The sequence below is a fragment of the Camelus dromedarius genome, chromosome 31 (assembly GCF_036321535.1).
Source record: "Camelus dromedarius isolate mCamDro1 chromosome 31, mCamDro1.pat, whole genome shotgun sequence".
Taxonomy (NCBI): domain Eukaryota; kingdom Metazoa; phylum Chordata; class Mammalia; order Artiodactyla; family Camelidae; genus Camelus; species Camelus dromedarius.
Window position 1 is genome coordinate 5,028,296 of NC_087466.1, and position 6,171 is coordinate 5,034,466.

Here is a 6,171-nt window from a genome sequence, read left to right on the forward strand (position 1 = left end):
TCCTGCATAAAAGGCATGAACTTCCGATGTCTGATCGAGGTAACAAAGGATGTTTAAATATAAACAGTAAATTCAGCCTGAGAACCGTCAGCTCAGGCTTTAATCACCTGAGAAGCCCCTCCTTCCCACATCCATGCGGCCCAATCCAGAGTTAACTGGTCAATAACTCAGGCTGTAACACCAAAAAATACCTAATAAAAAGTTGCCTTTTTCATTTTGGTCTATTCAGATTAAAATTCCAACAAAATAGTAAAAAACTGATACTGAAATTCAAGGATGTCAAAGTATACGACTGTCACCCTGTGGCTTCATCATAGGAAGGTATGAAAACAAGTATCAAAATGATCAATAAACAAATTAATTTCAGATGGGATGTTTAGGAACAAGCTTAAGTAAAATTGTAGTAAGTTTTTGGATTCCCTGGATTTCTGCATTTTCTAGTCATGGGATTTGAAGTGCTCAAAACCATCAGGTGTAATGAATGTGTAATTTACAGGTAGAACATGACTCCCATGGGCCAGGCACCGAGCAACATCCAGATCCTCAGTAATCTCCAAGCAAGTCTGCGACACAGCTCTGGTTGGGATGGAGGTGAGGCTCTGACCTGCCCCTGCTCACTTTGCTCCTCCATGCTGCCCTCCCACCTCCATCATGAATTTATGCAACAGCATCCTGACTGGTTTCCCAGCTCTGAATATCTGCTGTCTCCAGGTCACTCTCCACACCTGGCCAAGGTTATCTTCCTGGCAGAGGTAATCACCTTGGTCTCTTCCTCTAAAAGCTTCAAAGGCTCCCCACCCTGATAGGGCATAGCTCCAAGCCCCCAGAAAGGTCTGAAGTTTCTTCATGACCTGACCTAGTCTTGAAGTATCTCTCTTCCCTCTCACCTCTGTGAGCTTCTTTGGGCCATCACCTCACCCAGAACATCTTCTAGGACAGGTGGTGGTTGAGAATACAGGCATTGAGTGCAGACAAATAAGAGTTCAAACTCTGGCTCTGGCTCTCACCAGCCTCTGAAGCTCAGTCTGGCACATGTGAAATGGGCACATGGGTACAATGGTGAGCAGCAAATATGGCCCAGGACTTCCTGGGGCTGGCAGTTAAGGCAGTTAAGGCAGTCAAACCAAGCCATGTCTAAGGGAGGGGATAGCTCAGTGGTAGAGTGTGTACTTAGTATGCATGAGGTCCTGGGTTCAATCCCCAGTACCTCCACTGAAAATAAATAAATAAACTTAATTACCTACCCCCCCAAAGAAATTTTAAAAAAGGATTAAAATAAAAAAGCCATGTCTAATGAGAACAATACTCTGCAAAAGAGGAGTAGGGGTCTGTTTGAGCATTTAACTGGGGGATCAGAGGATGTGAGAAGGCACTAACTAGGCAGTACAGGAAGAGGAAGGAAGAGAAGAGTGTTCAAGTTGGGGGTGGCATGTGCAAAGGCCCTGTGGTAGGAGAGAGCAGCAAGGGGAGAGAGATAGCTCCATACACTCCCCTCTTGGTCATCTGTGGTTTGGGAAGGCCAAGAACCTCCTGGCTTTTGTAAAGGAAGAAAGATAGGAATCCAAACATGACCCCAGACCCCTAACCCACCTCTTTCCCTGGTCCCAGATCTTTGGGTAGGTGGTCAGGCTCCCCTTGCTCACTGCTTTCTCGTGCAGGCCCTTGTGGCCATCTCCTTTCCTGGGGAGCAGAGGATGGGGTGATGTGGTCACACAAGGCCCTGCCTTTCCCTGCAGTCGCCCTGAGTTGGTAGGGGAGCTAAGAAAGCCCTCCCCTGGCTGCCCTAGAACCTAATCTCCATTTCCCAGGCAGGCCCAAGCATGCAGCCACCCTGCCGTGGGCATGTGTGTCTGGCAGATTCTCTCTCCCAACCCCTGCACCTAGGGCAACCCAAGGCAAGTCCTATGTTTTTGGAGAGACATCCATTGGCATCTGCTCGGCCATCTGTGGGATGGGGCTGACTGAGCCAAGATGTGAGGGCAGAGTGGGCAGGGGCTCCTGCAAAGCCTGATCCCACCCCAACAATGGAGGTGCTGTTCAGATTATGGGATTTCCTTCAGTTGACAGGTTACAAGTGTGAATTCAGACTACAAGCAGGACACCTGCAGCCACTGAGAGATGCCAGGAGTTTGAGGAGCACCTGGAAGGTGAGACAGAGAGGCACTGCCGTGAGTGGGTGGGGAGGTGTGGGATTAGGGTTACATACCATGACAGCACCATCATTCTCAGCCCACAGGTCGGAGGGACCTAGGGAATGAGTCATGTTTTGTAAAGTGGGAGGAGTTGGGCCCATCACGGAAGAGGGAGTCATCTGTCTGGTGCCCAGATGGGTAGAGCAAAAGTCCTCCATGCCCAGCATCAGCTGAAGTTTGAGGAGGCGGTGGTGTGGTACAGGGTCAGCGGAGGACATCTGCCCTGTGCGGGAAAGACAGAAACTTAAAGAGTGACCTGGAACCATGGAGCTCGGCAGGCAGAAGGGTTAGCAACCAGCCCAGCACCAGCTGCCTGGGTTCCAATCCTGGCTTTGCTGCTCACTGGCTGTGAGAACTTGAGAGCCTCCTTGGCTTTAGATTTTGTCCATAAGTGAGGATAATAATAGAGCTGACCTCAGAACGTGTCCAGAGGATTAAATGAGCTAACACTGGACTGTCCAAAATGGCAACCGCTGATCACTTGTATTAATTTGCTAGGGTTGCTTTAACAAAGTTCCCACACTGAGTGGCTTAAACAGCAAGATGTATTCTCTCACATAGCTGGAGGCTAGAAGTCCAAGATGAAGGTGTCGGCTGGGTTTGTTCCTTCCGAGGACCATGAGGAAGAATCTGGTCCATGCTTCTCCCCTAGCTTCTGATGGTTGACTGGCCATGTTTGGCGTTCTGTGTCTTATAGAAGCATCACCCTGATCTCTGCCTTCATCTTCACATGCGTTCTCCCCTGTGCCGGTCTGGATCCAAATTTCCCCTTTTATTAGGGACACTGGTCATATTGGAATAGGGGCGCACCCTACTCCATACAAATCTCATCTTAACTAATTACATCTGCAATGACCCAGTTTCCACGTAAGACCACATTCATAGGTGATTAAGACATCAACATATGAATTTTGGGAGGACACAGTTCAACCCATAACAGCACATGTGGCTGATCAAGCATCTGAAATGTGGCTGGTTGGAGTTAAAATGTGCTACACTTAAGTGTACACTGGATTTCAAAAACTTGGTACCAAAAAAATGCAAGATAGCTCACTATTACTTACAGATGAGATCATTAATTTATCTCAATTAGTAATTAAGAGAGGTAATTAGACAGGCTTACTGACCCTGGCTGATTAACAAGGGAAAGAAAGTGCCAGGCTGTTTAAAAAAAAAAAAAAAGCACAAAACAGAACAAAGCAAAACGACCAGGCTGTTTCTCTTATCCCGCTGAGGCGGGAAGCCCCATAAAAAGACCTGCAGGACCCCCAGGCAAGGCCACTACTCTCCTGCCAGCACCATCTGGTTCCCTGGCCCAGAGGCTCTATCTCACTTTTTGCCTCTGAAACGGCTTACTTACCCCTAGAATTCTATTGGTTCCCTGAGCTCACTCCTGATTGGTTCATTTCCCTAACTTCTGATTGGTCCATTTGTAGTACTTCATTTGCATGGAGCTCACTCCTGGTTGGTTATTTCCCTCACTCCTGATTGGTTATTTCTCTTCCCCCTGATTGGTCCATTTCTACAAAACTTGTTCCTAATTAGTCAACTTTCGTTATACCTCATTTGCATATGATGTTGCAAAGTGTAAACTGGTAGCCTATAAAAGCCGGTGTAAACCTACAGACAGGGGCCAGAGCTTAGAGTGTTAACTGTTTTGGAACTGTTTTGAGCCTGTTGGCGTAATAAAGCTGAGTTCTCCAATTGTCCTAGTGCTGTTTGGTCTTTTGCCTGGATGCAGGTTGCTGTCACAACTGAGCTGTAACATATTTTTTCTGCAGCACCGCAGCTGACCCCTTAATTCCAAGGACACAGTCATACAGCAGGATGATTTAAGTTCCAGAACTGCTGCATTAATTCCAAGGATGTACCCCAGTATCTCTTGCTTTATTCTCTTCCCCGGTGAAGTTTTTGTTTAAAGGCTGAGCTCCACGGGAGGAAAGAAACAAGTGTAGAAGATGCTTGGCACCACCCGAGTGAAGATCACGATGGTAGAGCCTTCCAGTGGAAGACCCTGAGGCTGGATCAGGGGCTGGAGCTGTCTAACCGGCTACCTGGCTGATGGCTCCCCACGAGAGTGTTTTCTTTTTTCTCTCTCTGAGCAATAAAGCAGCTTGCTTTCTTTCTTCCTTCCTTTCTTTCTTTCTTTCTTTCTTTCTTTCTTTCTTTCTTTCTTTCTTTCTTTCTTTCTTTCTTTCTTTCTTTCTTTCTTTCTTTCTTTCTTTCTTTCTTTCTTTCTTTCTTTCTTTCTTTCTTTTCTTTCTTTCTTTCTTTCTTTCTTTCTTTCTTTCTTTCTTTCTTTTCCACTTTGCCTCTTTCCCATTATTGAGAATTCTGTCTCAGTTGGCAGGCAAGGACCTACACGTTTAAGGCAGGGCTTGCCCACAAATTTTGGTGGGCTTTTTAGTTTGGGGGGGTCTCTCAAGCCACTAATATAACAATACTGATCATATGTTGAAATGATGTTTTGGGTCTATTATGTTAAATAAAATATATTATTAAAATTAAAAAATTTCATGTGGCTGCCAGAGAAGTTAAAGTGACCCATGTGGCTCCCATTACCTACCCACTGACAGCACTGAGCTAATATTTACGAAGCCCTTAGAGCAGGGCCTGGCCCTGTAGAAAACACTGGTAAGTGCTGGTTAAATAAAGACTTTTCTTGAAATGTGAATTGTTACTTGTGGCATTTAAAAAATAAGAGTTTTTCCATTCCTCAGGGACTGAGAAAAGTTGGGGACAAATTTCTATTGCTGTCTGGCCTTTCTTTTATTGAGTGGATTTGGGTTTACATTCTGGAAGCACTTGGCATATGTAATACAGTCCTGTCTCCTCTAACTCGTTTCATGGCATTTTTTTCCCCATGTCATCGTAAACTCCTCATCTACCACATTAAGCACCGTGGTTTCCTGAAAAATTATTTCCAGTTTTCTTATTAACCACAAACAACTTTAAGCTGAAAATATCTTCTGTTAGTTAGAACTGTTATTGGGCAAAGTGGTAAGCTATCGAAGAATCCTAATGTGTAGTGCCAAGTAGTTTTCCAAAAAAGCTGAATCAGTCTGCAGTCCTGCCAACAATGTATGAATGTCTCCATTTCATCGACTTCTAACTAACTTTATTCTCATTTTTTAAAAAAAGGTTTTGTGTCTGTGTGTGTGTGTGTTTTGTTTTGTTGAAAAAGTGTCTTGTTGCTTGTACACATATTCCTTTGATAACCCTGAGGTTGAGCATTTATCCACCTGCTACTGTCCCTGTGTGTTTTCTCTTCTGATAATTGGTGCTTTGACTCCTTTGCCCATTTCTTTGTGTCTTACTATTTTTCTTATCAGTTTGCGTGCCTTCTTGAAGGATATCAATTTTTGTACATTGTCTTTTTCCCCAAATTCACATCAGCCAATACTGACTAACTGCTTAATTCTGTTTCTTGTTAAACAGATTTTTGTATTTATGTATAATCAAATCAACTGATTGCCCTTCATGATTTCTGTCACTGCTTTTAAGTGCAGACCATGCCCTCCCAGAGATGTGGTAGCATCACTTTTACTTTCTTTTAGCCTTTTGTAATTTCTTTCTTTCTTTCCCCTTAAGATTTAAAATCCTTCTAGGACAGTACCATTCAAATGAAATACAATGCAAGCCACAAATGTGAGACACACATGTAATTTTAAATTTCCTGGTAGCCATATTTTTTTTAAAGTGAACAAAAAAATAGGTGGAGCACAGAAGATCTTTAGTTTAGTGAAAATATTCAGTGGTGAATTTATGTCATTATATATTTGTTCAGGCTCATAGCCTGTACAACACCAAGAGTAAACCTAATGTAAACTATGGACTTTGGGTGACAACAACATGTTAATGCGGGTTTACTGATTGTAACAAATGTACCACTTCGGTGGGGGATGTCTGTAGGCTGCATCTATGGGGACAGGAGATAATATGAGAGCTCTCTATAACTTCCGCTCAATTTTGCTGTGAA

At 44.1% G+C, this 6,171-nt stretch overlaps 1 long non-coding RNA gene across 1 annotated transcript; it reads left to right on the plus strand.

Annotated features, from left to right (window-relative positions):
- The first annotated feature begins 308 nt into the window (after positions 1 to 308).
- LOC116150040 (uncharacterized) lies at positions 309 to 4,658 on the plus strand. Its single transcript, XR_004133713.2, has 3 exons — positions 309 to 752; positions 2,061 to 2,147; positions 3,974 to 4,658. It is a non-coding gene; the product is annotated as an uncharacterized LOC116150040 (long non-coding RNA).
- The last annotated feature ends 1,513 nt before the right edge of the window (positions 4,659 to 6,171 follow it).